Raw genomic sequence first — 15,732 nt, 5'->3', positions numbered from 1 at the left:
CGCTCCGTACACCTCGTACACACACAGCTCTGCTCCGTACACCTCGTACACACACGGCTCTGCTCCGTACGCCTCGTACACACGCGGCTCTGCTCCGTACGCCTCGTACACACGCGGCTCCGCTCCGTACACCTCGTACACACTCGGCTCTGCTCCGTACACCTCGTACACACTCGGCTCTGCTCCGTACACCTCGTACACACTCGGCTCTGCTCCGTACACCTCGTACACACGCGGCTCCGCTCCGTACACCTCGTACACACGCGGCTCTGCTCCGTACACCTCGTACACACACGGCTCTGCTCCGTACGCCTCGTACACACTCGGCTCTGCTCCGTACGCCTCGTACACACGCGGCTCCGCTCCGTACACCTCGTACACACTCGGCTCTGCTCCGTACACCTCGTACACACTCGGCTCCGCTCCGTACACCTCGTACACACACGGCTCTGCTCCGTACACCTCGTACACACGCGGCTCCGCTCCGTACACCTCGTACACACGCGGCTCTGCTACATCCACACTGTAAACCCCTCCTGACCCCACACATAAACTTCAGCTCATCCAGCACCATGACAACCAGCACAGCAGAGTCCTGCATCCACTGAGGCCCCTGATCATGTGACCCCTGACTCCTCCCCTCCTGTGACCTCATCACAGCTCCTGTGCGCACAGAGCAGCCATATATGTGGTGGCGGCTCTGCAGGTGGAGGTATGTGGAGACCCCATTACTGGGCACAGGGGGCATTAACCCCTTCAGCACGGGGACTCTTTTGGGGTCTTGTGTTGCCCCTTTATAAGAATCATAAGGTTTTTGTTCTGTTTCCTGTAATAGATACATACGACCCAACTATGGAGACAGGAAGGGAGGAAACGTATTGTTCTCATAGTACAGGACCCCTTTACTGGCCCCACAGTGTAATGCCCCATTATGCCCCTTATGCAGGATGTATGATGCCCCCACAGTGTAATGCCCCCATTATGCCCCTTATGCAGGATGTATGATGCCCCCACACAGTGTAATGCCCCCATTATGCCTCTTATGTAGTATGTATGATGCCCCACACAGTGTAATGCCCCCATTATGCCCCTTATGCAGGATGTATGATGCCCCCACACAGTGTAATGCCCCCATTATGCCCCTTATGCAGTATGTATGATGCCCCCCACACAGTGTAATGCCCCCATTATACCCCCTTATGCAGGATGTATGATGCCCCCACACAGTGTAATGCCCCCATTATGCCCCTTATGCAGTATGTATGATGCCCCCACACAGTGTAATGCCCCCATTATGCACCTTATGCAGGATGTATGATGCCCCCCACAGTGTAATGCCCCCATTTTGCCCCTTATGCAGTATGTATGATGGCCCCCACAGTGTAATGCCCCCAATATGCCCCTTATGCTGGATGTATGATGCCCCCACACAGTGTAATGCCCCCATTATGCCCCTTATGCAGGATGTGTAATGCCCCCATTATGCCCCTTATGCAGTATGTATGATGCCCCCCACAGTGTAATGCCCCCATTATGCCCCTTATGCAGTATGTATGATGTCCCCATACAGTGTAATGCCCCCATTATGCCCCTTATGCCGTATGTATGATGCCCCCACAGTGTAATGCCCCCATTATGCCCCTTATGCAGGATGTATGATGCCCCCACACAGTGTAATGCCCTCATTATTCCCCTTATGCAGGATGCATGATGCCCCCACACAGTGTAATGCCCCTTATGCAGGATGTATGATGCCCCCACACAGTGTAATGCCCTCATTATGCCCCTTATGCAGGATGCATGATGCCCCCACCCAGTGTAATGCCCTCATTATGCCCCTTATGCAGGATGCATGATGCCCCACACAGTGTAATGCCCCCATTATGCCCCTTATGCAAGATGTATGATGCCCCCACACAGTGTAATGCCCTCATTATGCCCCTTATGCAGGATGCATGATGCCCCCACACAGTGTAATGCCCCCATTATGCCCCTTATGCAGTATGTATGGTGCCCCCACACAGTGTTATGCCCCTATTATCCTCCTTATGCAGGATGTATGATGCCCCCACACAGTGTAATGCCCCCATTATGCCCCTTATGCAGGATGTATGATGCCCCCACACAGTGTAATGCCTCCATTATGCCCCTTATGTAGTATGTATGATGCCCCCACAGTGTAATGCCCCCATTATGCCCATTATGCAGGATGTATGATGCCCCCACAGTGTAATGCCCCCATTATGCCCCTTATGCAGTATGTGTAATGCCCCCATTATGCCCCTTATGTAGTATGTTTGATGCCCCCACAGTGTAATGCCCCTATTATGCTCCTTATGCAGTATGTGTAATGCCCCCACACAGTGTAATGCCCCCATTATGCCCCTTATGTAGTATGTGTAATGCCCCCCCCACACAGTATAATGCCCCCACAGTACCGCCTGAGGTCCTGCAGTTGGAATAAGTCCTGAGGTTTTACAGTTGGAATAATCCCTCCGGACAGTGGTTTTCCCTTAGCCTGCACCCCTACATGTAGACCCTCGAGCATGTATACATACATGTAGGGGAGCAGGCCTTACTAGATATTGAGGCTTTGTACAGTAATATACCGCATGATGATGGTATCAGAGTAAGACGTTTATTGAATTCGAGATCTATAGCGTGTAGCAGAAATAATGACTTTCATGGAGGATCTTCTAAAATTCACTCTTACTTATAACATCTTTCTTTTTGACAGGAAGTACTTCCACCAGCTCAGGGGTACTGCGATGGGGAGCCTCTGTACCCCCTCATCTGCTAACCTATTCTTGGACTGGTGGAAGGAAGCCACAATATTCAGGGATGATAATAAGTGGTGGCGTCCATATATTGGGGCATGGGATAGATATATTGACAACATTTTTATCATCTGGTCAAGGACGAGTGAACAATTTCTTGAATTTGTCAGGGAACTCAATATCCATAGAGTCGATCTTAGATTTACATCAGAGTTTAATTATTACCAGTTGCCTTTCCTGGATATACTAATCAAGAAAGTACGGGATGGGAGCCAGCGTTGTGGAGTCGGTAAGCCAAACCTTCGACTCCTACACCTCAATTTCCATGACACCGACTCCCTCATACATGGCTCATTTTAAGTGATAAATTTACGGAGGACACATTTTTCTTAGCTAAAAGTCTAGACCCTTAGATCAGGAATAGGAAAGACATTTATAGGACATTTCATAACTTTCCCAAATTCTTATGAAAAAATATTCCTCACAAACTACATTGAACTACTGTACCCAATTTATTTTAGGAGTCGGAGTCGGTCCATTTTATACCGACTCCATCAAAATGGGCACAGACTCCGAATCCACAGCCCTGGATGGGACCCTAGGGACACTCATCTACCATAAACTATTAAAGTGGGATAGCAACCACCCCATCCTCCTAAAAAAAAAAAACAAAGCAATATCCAAGGGCCAATTTTTACAGTTGAGAAGAAACTGCTCTAATGTCACAGATCTTAATAAAGAGGCGATAGACATAAACACCAGATTCAAGAAAAAAGGTACCCACAGTACATTTTGAATTCCGCACGACTGTTTGCAGAAAAAAAGGAGAGACACACTCCTCCATACCTAACCAAGACACCAAGAAAAATATGGGATGACATAAGTAATAGGAACTTGTGACAATAAGTGTGACCTTAGCTTTAATATCTTCAGAAAACACTAGGATGTACTTGTGGCTGAGCCGGACCTGAGGGTGCTGTGGGATTTACTCCCACAATAACTTTCAGAAAGGGTTGGTCAATTAGGGACTGTATGGTGCATAGTTTCTATAAAAACCTGCACTCAAGGGGACTTGGCTAGATAGAAGAATCTGTGGTTTATTTAGATGTGGAGAAAGTTCTACATGTAATTGGATGAGACCATATAAATCTTTCTCGAGTTCCTCTACAGGTGAAACCTTTTTCCAGAGAGATTAATCCAACTGTAAAACCTCAGGACTTGTATATGTGGCCACATGCACCTGCCTCCTAGATTATGTATGCATGACCAAGAGGCAGTCTAGGAGGAGTGTGGGGTGGCATTTGGGCGAAATACGCCATGGTCGGGACACCCCATTAGTGAGACACATGAACAGTGCACATTGAGGTGAAACAAGCGACATCTCCTTTTGCATCATTGAGGTGGTTAAACCCAATGTGAGAGGAGGTGATCTCAATAGAAGTATCCTCAAAAAGGAAAGCAAGTGTATTTCCAGACTGGATTCACGAGCCCCTGCGGGACTGAATGAGCAAATTTCCTATGCTTGTTTTGTATGAATACTGCCGCATTCTGGATTACATTTTTGGATTTTATACTCTACCCATTGCTACTCAGTTCCCTGCGAATGAGGTTCACATATTGTTTTACTTCATCAAGAGATCTGAGCTTCTATATCAGAATTATTTCTTATCAGTTATATCCCACTTATACTATTTAGTAACTAACAAGTGTGGTGTTCCTTGTGTATCTCTAATTATGCAATAGGGCTCAAATATGACCATTTAGGAATATACTTTGGGCCACCATCCCAGTGACAAAGCAGATCTACATGCCTATTGCATGATGGGAGGATGTGCAATACTTGTGTCATCACTGCATTCTTGGTCTTCTATCCTTTGGATTACGATATCGGAGAGAATGAAGACACAGGACAGGATGTTTGTGTCTAAACATACTCTAAACTTTATTACAAAGCACAGGGCTAATATACACCCTGAAGGCAGGAAACGGATTTGCCATATATGGTTCGATTTTACAGTTTAGCTGAACTAGCGAAAAAAGCTAGTTTCTGTATGCTTTAAAATATTTAATTAGACGTATCTGGTTAGCAAGGCCATTTTATCTTCTTGCAAGAACACATTATTGCTACAAGAAGAAACATCTGGCCAAGGAGGACACTTTATCTTCTTAGCAAGGACACGCTATTGATACAAGAAGGAACATTTCAGCTTGCTGTTGTTTTGACCTAAAATAACTGTCAGACTTATATAGCATAGATGGGGCCTTTAAACTTGAGGGACTCCATCTTCTGCTATAACATTCCATCCTTTTGTTCCTTCATTTATCAACACGAATCTCTATGTTTTCTTTTAGTACAACGCTGAATACACATTAGAAAAAGCTTAAAAACCAAATAAACCGCAAGACACATTAGCAAAACCTGTAAAATAGCTTGTACTATACCAGCCAACCACCCACCGATACCTTTAAACCAATTTGCGGGATTTAGAAAGGAAAATCTCTGTGTGGAATTATTGGCCCAAGTATCTGAACAGTTCACCCAAAACTTTATCTCTTCCCATGAGACTGGAACAGCGAGAAAGGGTATGCTAGTGGATGTCACAGGGGCATGTGTACATATCCAACAATTAGCAATGGTCTGGTTTTGCTCCTTTAGTCCATCGATTAGAGCAAGATGGTGTTTAATGAATCTATTGTCGTCTCCATCTGTAGCGCTCAACCTAGTCCATGCACCTGTGGTTGTAAGTATGCAGGTAAGTATAAACAATGTCTTCATTCTTTGTCCGCTGGTTCTCCTAGTATCTTTTTGCAATGGGATGCGTGGATCCAGGTCTCTTTTCCCTCTAGCTTAACGGCTGTACTTGTGGTCAGCAGAACTTGAAAGGGTCCGTCAAACCGTGGATCTAGGCTTTTCCTCACGTGTCTTTTTATAACCACCCAGTCTCCAGGTTGCAGCGTATGGCTGCTAGAGTCTTGATCTGGAAGAGAACTGAAGACATTATCATGTACTTGCTTAATCTTTTTGTGTAAAGCCCTCACGTAGGAACTTAGCACATGGTTGTTCATTTCTAATGCTTGCGGATAGAAACGCCCTAGGCTGGGTACATTGCCAAACAATATCTCATATGGAGAGAGTCCAGTCTTTCTATTGGGCGTGTATCTTACTGAAAACAGAGCAAGCAGTAAACAGTCCGGCCATGGTTTTCCTGTCTCAGCCATGGCTTTCTGAATTTTTAATTTCAATGTCCCATCCAGTCTTTCCACTTTACCACTACTTTGTGGGTGATATGGGGTGTGGAATGCTTGTTGAATTCCTAGAGCTGACATGACTTCATTCATTATTTCACCTGTGAAGTGTGTACCTCTGTCACTCTCAATTACCTCTGGTACCTCATACCTGCAGACCACCTCTGCAAGCAGTTTCTTTGCGGTTGCCGTAGCTGTGGCTTTGGCAATCGGGAAAGCCTCTGGCCATCCTGAGAACAAATCAATACAGACCAACACATATTCCCATGATCCTGACTTTGGCAGCTGAATATAATCAATTTGCAGTCTCTGGAATGGATAGAGGGGACGGGGTGTGTGTTTGGGTGGTGTTTTAACTACTCTACCCTGATTATGTGTAGCACATATCATGCACCCTTGTACCAGGTTTTCAATACAGGTGGAGAATCCTGGTGCCACCCAATGTTTCTGCATCACACTCATCACACCCGTTTTAGATTGGTGTGTCGACCCATGTAGTATCTGGGCAGCTGCTGGGTACAGTGCCCTTGGAAGGCATCGTCGTGTCCCTTTCCCCCATACCCCATTTGCTTCATTCAGGCATGCACCTTCCTTTAACCACTTATCAACCTCCTCCTTTTGAGCCTGAGCCTGCATTTGGGATAAGATGTCCTCCGACACAAAGGGGTTTTTAGGGGCACTTAACTGACGTACTGTTGACCCTTGTTGCGGCTTACAGGCTGCTGTTTTTGCCGCTGCATCTGCCATCGCGTTTCCTCTGCTTACCTGGTCGGTGCGTCTGGTATGTGCTCTTACCTTTATGACAGCTACTTGTTTGGGTAGTTGTAGCGCATCACTTAACTGTTGGACCGCATCAGCATTCTTAATGGGGTGTCCTGCTGCCGTCAGGAAACCTCTTGACTTCCATATGGGACCAAAATCATGCGATATACCGAATGCGTACCTAGAATCTGTGTAAATGTTAACAATACTACCTTCCGCTAGTTTACAGGCCTTGGTTAGGGCCCTAAGTTCGGCTTCTTGAGCCGACTGGTGTGGGAGCATTGGTTCTGCCTTGATTACTGCATTGAGGGAGACAACTGCATATCCAGTATGGAAGGTACCTGAATCGTCCTGATGACGGGATCCATCTACAAAAAATTCAAAATCTGCATTTTGTAATTCATGTTCAAATACAGTAGGTAAACCTGCCGTTTCTTGTGCCATCATTTGTACACAGTCATGAGGAACTTCCTCTCTTGGATCTTCCTTTAAAAAGCACAGTACCTGACCCCTCCTTTAGATCCGAGAGAGGTAACAAAGTTGCTGGGTTCAAAGTAGTACACCTCTGTAAAGAAACATTGGGAGGCATTAACAGTGCACATTGTAACCTGAGATGACGTGCTGCTGAGAGGTGAGCGGGTTGCACTTGGTTCAATATAGTGTAGACATCATGAGGTGTTAGAACGGTGAGCGGGTGGTCAAGAACAATGTCTGCAGATTTGTGGAGTAGCAGTCCAACAGCATGCAGAGCACGTATGCGGGATGGTGCACCTCTGGCTACCGCATCCAATCTGCCACTAAAGTAGGCAATAGGTCTCTGATTATCACCGTGTGTTTGAGCTAAAACTCCTGCTGCATGTCCAGCTTGCTCATGAAGGTACAGAGTAAATGGGAGCTCATAATTAGGGGTACCCAAAGCTGGAGCGGCCAAAATACGTTTTTTGAGAGAATAAAAACAGTCTATTGCCTCTGATGTTAGTACAAAAGGTGTTGGAGTAAGACAGTCATAGAGGGGCTGCATTAAAACAGAGACGGAATGAATCCACTGTCTGCAATAGGAGACAAGTCCAAGAAAAGTTCTGAGGGCTGCAACATTAATGGGGACGGTGAATGCCTGTACTGCTTGTTTACGTGCATTTGTTAAATGACGAGCTCCTGGTGTAATGCAATGTCCCAAAAAGGTGACTGAAGATTTACAAAACTGAAGTTTATCTTTCGATGCCTTGCAGCCAGCGCGATAGAGAAACAACATAAGCGATATAGTTGCACTATGACATTGTTTCCTGGAGGGGGCACAAATGAGCAGGTCATCGACATATTGCAAAACAACGATATGTGGTTCAGACCATGCCTCCAGTATTTCCTGCAGACTTGCAGTGTACATTGTGGGTGAATTCTGGGCACCCTGTGGCAACACTGTCCATGTATATTGACTACCCTGGAATGTGAAAGCAAACAAGTACTGGCAGTCAGGATGTAATGGTACACTGAAAAATGCATTTGCCAAATCGACCACTGAAAAGCAAAGAGAGTTAGAAGGTATCTGTGACAGGAGAGTATGCGGGTTGGTCACAACTGGTGTTAGAAGTTCTGTGGCTTTGTTAACCAACCGGAGGTAATGGACCATTCTATATGCGGCTGGTTGTCCTGGCACGCTCTTTTTCTTTACTGGGAACAGGGGAGTATTGCAAGGGGACTGGGTTTTGACTAGGACTCCTCTGTGTAGCAATTTTTGGACTTGCTGGGCTATGGCATTCTCCTGAGCCGAGCTAAGGGGATACTGCCTCTGTTGAGGTAAGATTGCTCCTGGTTTTAATTTCACCATTACTGGTTGAACTCTTAACCTACCAACATCTGTTTTGTCTGAGGCCCAAAAATCATGTGGCACAGCATGCTCCAATATCGGGGGAAACTCATTTGTCTCTTCTATGCTGGCAATATCTAGTGACATAATTTTGCAAAGGGTACTTGGTTTTAAACCTGGGGTCATGGTGACAGTGCCATCGGGATGATACTCAATATGTGCTTGTAATTGGGACAACACATCATTTCCCAATAGATTACATTGGCCTCGGGGCGATACCATGAGCTGGCTATGTACAGTAGCTCCTTGAATTTGCAGGGGAATTTTTTTAGTGACAGGGAGCAGGACAGACGGGGAATTGAAGTGGGTGGCAATGACATGATGTGAAAAATCAGTGTCAGTATATGGCCAATCACCTTGTGTAATTACTGAATTGTCGGCCCCCGTGTCTACTTGGAAATCGATTTCATGTCCCCCTGGTAGCTTCACCTGCACTATACAACTGGGAGTTGGGGGTAAGGAGATGAGGGGGTTCATGTGCAAGCTACCCTCATCCTATGGGGGCGTTGTTTGGTCGGCTGGAGGACCCGTACTGTGAGCATTTGGATACGGGTTGGTCCTACTGTTCTTTCTAAAATGTCCTGGCTTTTTACATCCGTAACACAGTTTCTGTCCTCCTCCTTCAGTCCGTCCTCTGCCTCTGTTGTTTCTGGGGGTCGTCTCTACTATATGTATTCTGGCAGCTCTTTTTGCCTGCGCTATGTCATGCTGTGCCCCCTGAGCTATTCTAGCTAAATCTTCTGCCTTCACTGATCTCCAGTCCGGTCTACTTGCTTTTACCTTCTCTGCAATCTCTTTCTTTAGTCCATTCATGAAAGCACTTGCTAATACCCTCTCACTAGTCTTATTCCCGGGGTTGAACAACATTTCTGACCAGGTTTTCTTTAGTGCATAGAAATAATCCTTAGGATCTTCCTCCTTCCCTGCACGCTATCTTCTAGTGTAACTTGCTTCTCTGCTTGCCTGTCTTGACATGCTTTTACCAACGCTGCTGCGAATAGGACTCCAGCTGCTGCATCATTAGATTCTGCATCTACGGGTCCGGTCCTATTGGCATACTGTTTTTTTGTCTCATCTATCAACCTATCATAGCGGGCTTCATCTGCCAATTTTCCCTTAATTACCCCCTGCAGATCTATTCTAGTTGCATTGTACGTATCCTGTATGGTGGTGATCATTCTAGCGAAAGATGGGATGGGTCTGGCAGCTGGGAGATCAGTGCCAACTGCTCTGAAGGACTCCATGGTCTATACATTAACATTGTACGAGCTTCCTGACCTGGAACCACTGCATCCCCCCCTGCTGCTGCTGCTGCTACTGCTCCCGGTGCTCCCGGCACAACTACCGTCCTCATTGGGAATTGTCTAGCTGGGTGGGGTCTCGGTCCTCCACATGCCACACAGATGTCTACTGTCAAGGGGTTCTGCTGTCCACATCTGGGGCAAACCCAACATTTAGGTTCCTGAAAATTCTGATACTGGGGTGGGGGTGACGTCGGGAGCGGACAGGGAGGAAAATCTGTCATTCCGGTTTTTGTCAGTCTGTAACGTCCGTCTCCTAATTTTTCAATCTTTCCTTCAAAATAAGCGCATGCATCATCCATACATCTACTGTCCCTAACAGACCCTTATCTTTCAGCCATCCATGATAGGAGTTAAAGAAGGATTTCCGTTTCTCTCCATTCATCTCTCCATTCTCATTCAATCCCGCTTTACACAATATTTTGTCAATTCCAGTCAGTGCCTGTTTCCCTTCTCTGCGTACCACTAAGTCTTTGGCTATAATGCCTTCCTTGGCATTTTGGTTCCCCATTTTTTCGGTTCTCCTCACCTAGAAAAGACTCCTCAGTCACTTAGACAATGGTCACTTAGACAATGGGCCACAAAGGTTTCTGAACCATTCCACTACTAGCCTCTCTAGGACTTATACGCCAACCAGAAAAACAGACCAAAAACATCAATCCCGGGACACATCCACAACACAATCATCGGATCCATACTTTCATTCTTAAATTCTCCAAAGGATAGAAGACAGGACTGTCAATTTATTTGAGGGGATTCTACTGGTTCAAAGGGACCTGAGCCAGACAATCTGTGAATTACCTGGGGAGCCGACCGCTCGGGGGTGAGGGAGTCTCTTCTATGCAGTGATATAATTAGGTAGAATATAACAGTTATTCTTACCTCAGCGCTGTATATATCACCAACAGAGAGCTTCACTCGTCCCACGTCTCGGACCGGTCGAGCACCCCTGGGTAGATTAACTCAAGGTCCCTTTTCGAGGCGCCATCTGTCGTCACTGCATTCTTGGTCTTCTATCCTTTGGATTACGATATCGGAGAGAATGAAGACACAGGACAGGATGTTTGTGTCTAAACATACTCTAAACTTTATTACAAAACACAGGGCTAATATACACCCTGAATGCAGGAAACGGATTTGCCATATATGGTTCGATTATACAGTTTAGCTGAACAAGCTAAAAAAGCTAGTTTCTGTATGCTTTAAAATATTTAATTAGACGTATCTGGTTAGCAAGGCCATTTTATCTTCTTGCAAGAACACATTATTGCTACAAGAAGAAACATCTGGCCAAGGAGGACACTTTATCTTCTTAGCAAGGACACGCTATTGATACAAGAAGGAACATTTCAGCTAGCTGTTGTTTTGACCTAAAATAACTGTCAGACTTATATAGCATAGATGGGGCCTTTAAACTTGAGGGACTCCATCTTCTGCTATAACACTTGTTTTTAGTCTTCCATGATACTGATCTCAGAAAGAGGATTTTTCTGTTGGTGGAATGCACTCCAATATCATATGCGCTCCGGTGTGGAACGCAGACATCTGGGCATGCGCATTTGTGGACAATGATCCTGGATGTGCTCCGTCGTGGAATGATAACTACGGGCACGCGCAGTCACAGGTACGAGTGGCGCAGAGGCAATCAGTTTATCTGGCTTTTCAGCGTAAAGCACGTCACTTCCCAACATGCACACTAGGTGATGGACATTATCGAACCTCTTGCTCATGAGAAGTAGCGTAGGCGTGGTACAGTATATCCTGTGACAATTCACCTCTAGGAATTGGAATGGGCCTACTATTCTGGGGTTTTGGATGAAGTGGGATATTTAAACATGGACACCTGGCTATTAGGCACACTATGCTAAACATCATGAATTATCATCCCTGTATCAAGCCTCCTAATGAACCTGTTGGGAAAACGCTTTGTGGCGGATTATTGAAACATTCTTTGAGTACCATACCCTTTCTTTATACATATTGTAGGGGTTTTACTCACTTGGGCACAACGGGATGAAAACAGGAGGCATGTTCCTTTAAAAGTTCATGTGGGTTTATTGCTTCATAAACCCAGAAGCCAAACAGAAAAGCAAATAGCCTTTAGATCAGGCAAACAAAGTAATGTCCTTAGCATGTGTCTGCTCAGCCAGGCTTGTGTGGCACACAAGCTGGGGTAGCGTCCAGTGTCCTGGCTTGGTCTGAAGACAAACATACTCAGGAGGCCTTCTCCCTCCAAACACATAGACCATGTGCCAAACAACAGCCTTCATTTTAACCACACCCAGAGGTGAGGTAAGTGGGTAGCTGGACCCGCCCATTCTCTCCTAGCTACCCATATCCCGGCTCCCAGGTGCACCAAACAATCCTCTTAGTGCTTATGTGCCCTAGAGAAACACTCCAGGTTACATCACATAGACTAGCCATCTCTGTGACACATACCTCCCATCGACTACGCGACCAATAGCCACCTTACATATCTCCTCTGCCTAAAGCCGCGGGACTTGGCACCTTCTACTACCAGACAGGGGATTCTCGAGAGAGCATGGACATTACCATGTAGCTTCCATGCTCTATGTTCTACATGGAAGTAGAAGTCCTGTAGGGCTAAAAACAAGAGGGTGACCCCTCATCCATCCGAGTGGGGCATAGTCGGATAGTAATCTAAATTTTCAACCTAACAGATAGTACCGTAAAGTGTCCACCGCCCACTTTATAGCCCAGCATTCCTTCTCTATGACCGAATAATTTTTCTCGCAGGAGTACAGCTTTCTACTCAGGTAGATGACAGGGTGCTCCTCCCCGTGTATCTCCTGGGAAAGGACTGCTCCTAAACTGACATCTGAGGCATCTTTCTGGAATATAAACTCTTTATTGAAGTCCGGGGCAACCAGGACCGGTTGATTACACAGAGCCAGAGTCTCTTGAAAGGCCGTATCCGCCTTTGCAGTCCAGTTGGCCATGGCTGATTTTGTCCCTTTAAAGAGGTCAGTCAGGGGTGCGGCCATCATGGTGAAGTTTGGGATGAATTTCCTGTAGTATCCCACGATTCCCAGGAAGGCTCTGACTTGCTTTTTCGACAGCGGTCTATGCTAATTTTGGATTGCTTCTACTTTAGTAATTTGGGGTTTTATCTCGCCTCTACCCACTACATATCTGAGGTACTTGGCTTCTTCTTTCCCCATGTTACATTTCTTCTGGTTTATTGAAAACCCCACCTTCCTCAGAGCATCAAACACAGCCTGGATTTTTTCCAGATGACTTTACCAGTCTGGACTGAAGATAATAATATCGTCCAGGTATGTTGCGCCATATTTCTTATAGGATGCAAGGATGCGATCCATGACTCTGGAAGGTTGCAAGGGCCCCCTGCAGTCCAAATAGCATCCGGACATACTGGAAGCATCCGTCAAGTGTAGAAAACGCAATCTTCTTTGTCTACTTGTGCCATTGGGGGATCTGCCAATATCCCTTCATCAGATCCAAGGTGGTTATGTGCCTTGCTGGCCCAAGCCTCTTGATCAGCTGATCGACGCGTGGCATGGGATATGTGTCAAATTTGAAGACCTCATTCAACTTCCGATAGTCGTTTCAGAATTTCCACTCACCATCGGGATTTGGGACCAAGACGATCGGGCTCGACCAACCGCTCTTGGATTCTTCAATGACACCGAGCATCAGCATTCAAGCTACCTCTTTGGAGATCAACTCTCGTTGGGCCTCAGGTATTTGATAGAGCTTCAAGTTTACCCGCACATGAGGCTCCGTCAGAACCTCGTGTTCTATGATACTTGTGCATCCCGGTAATTCCGAGAACAGATCCCGGTTCTTCTGCATCAACTCCCGACACTGCTGTTTCTGGGCCTTCGTTAGCGTTTCCACTATTGCGACTCTTCCAACATCACCTTCTGGCTTGCCCAGCAAGCATGGAGCTTCCACAGCCTCTCTGTCTTGCCACGGCTTGATGAGATTGACGTGGTATATCTGGTGCACCTTACATCGTCCCGGTTGATGAACCTTGTAGTTCACTTCACCCACTTTTTCCACCACCTCATACAGCCCTTGCCACTTGGCCAAGAACTTACTTTCCATCGTAGGAATTAGCACGAGGACTCTGTCTCCCGGATTGAATTGCCTCACTCTGGCTAACTGGTTGTAGACTCTGGCATGAGCTTCTTGTGCCTGGAGGAGATGTTCTTTTACAATGGGCATCACCTTCGCAATCCTCTCCTGCATCAGAGCAACATTCTCGATGACGCTCTTGTGGGGCGTGACCTCGGCTTCCAAGGTTTCCTTTGTGACATCCAGGAGACCCCACGAATGTCCGCCATACAGGAGTTCAAATGGCGAAAACCCCGTAGAGGCCTGTGAAACCTCTCGGTTAGAGAACAACAGATATCCTACAGTCCCAGTCTCTACCATCCCTTTCTATTGCCTTCCTCAGCATACTCTTCAGATTCTTGTTAAACCTTTCGACTAAGCCATCTGTCTGAGGATGGTATACTGAAGTCCTCAGTTGGGAGATTTGAAGGGCTTTGCATAACTCCCTCATCACCTTACTCATAGAGGGAGTTCCCTGGTCGGTGAGTATCTCCCTTTGGTAAGCCTGTTCGGGGAAAAAACGTGGACCAACTCATAGGTTTTACTTTTTGCGGAGGAGTTTCTCAGTGGAATCGATTCAGGGTAGCGTGTGGAATAGTCCAGGATAACCAATATATATTGATGCCCATGAGCAGATTCAACCAGGAGACCGACAAAGTCCATAGCAATTCTTTCGAACGGCACTTCAGTAATGGGCAATGGCACAAGGGGACTTCGAAAGCGAGAGGTGTGGGTGGTTAACTAGCACGTAGGGCAAGACCTGCAATACTTAAATATTTCCCGGTGACATCCAGGCCAATAGAACCTTTGCATGATCCGTTCCTGTGTTTTTTCCACTCCCTGATGTCCCCCCAAAACATGTGAATGGGTCATGTCCAACACCTTCCTTGTAAAGGGGCCTGGCACTATTAACTGCTCCACACACTCCTCCCTCACTTTCTTAACCCACTACGACAACTCCCCACTCATAATAAAATGGGGAAACCTTCTGTTAGCCTCGGCTCCTGTGCAACCCCATTTATAACAGTGACATTAGTAAAGGCTTCCTTCAGAGTTAGGTCCCTATGTTGGGCAGACCCAAAATTCTCGCTGGTCGGTCACCCCTAACTCCGGAATGGCAGACACAGGGGGCACTACCTCCTCATCCCCCACAAGGACACAAAAGGGAAACCTGTCTGACTCTGGGTGTGGTAATACCTCATTAGGGTTAACGGTTTTCTTATCTTAGCCTGCGAACCCAGAACCCTACCCCCCACAGATCCCAAAACAAACAAAAGTCCCAGCCTATAATAATAGGGTGCAACAAGTCCAGAATGGTGCCGACTTTGTGGGACTCAGTACCGTAGGCCGTTTCAATGTCCACTCTGGCCATGGGTTGTCCTTAGCATCACCATAACTGCACTGAACTACGACTTTTTTCCCACGGATCATTTGTAGAGGAACGGTGGCCCTCATAAGGGTCACCAGACTCCCCGAGTCTAGTAGTGCCGTTACCTCCTGTTCGTTCACCTTCACGGGACATGCTTGTGGCCCCTCACTGGGTAGACCGTTCACACTGCAGGCTGGATAAGCATAATATGAACAACGATGTCCTATACTGCAGTCCATCGGCTCAAGGTTCAGGGGACAACAGGCGGCTATATGCCCTTGGCGGTGGCACCTCCAGCAAACATCACCCATATGG

The 15,732-nt window shown here is 46.6% G+C and overlaps 1 protein-coding gene across 1 annotated transcript in view; it reads left to right on the top strand.

The window, feature by feature from the left end:
* Positions 1-653: 653 nt before the first annotated feature.
* The window catches only part of LOC141176224 (uncharacterized), a 33,364-nt gene continuing 18,285 nt past the window's right edge, over positions 654-15,732 (top strand). The window contains exon 1 of the mRNA XM_073660209.1: positions 654-712. The gene's annotated coding sequence lies outside the window, so the exon portion shown is untranslated. The remainder of the gene's footprint in view (positions 713-15,732) is intronic.

This window comes from Phyllobates terribilis, unplaced genomic scaffold (genome assembly GCF_046119375.1).
Source record: "Phyllobates terribilis strain yellow unplaced genomic scaffold, ASM4611937v1 Scaffold_17__1_contigs__length_24005725, whole genome shotgun sequence".
NCBI classification, from domain to species: Eukaryota; Metazoa; Chordata; class Amphibia; order Anura; family Dendrobatidae; genus Phyllobates; species Phyllobates terribilis.
This window is presented reverse-complemented; position numbering and strand designations above follow the sequence as displayed.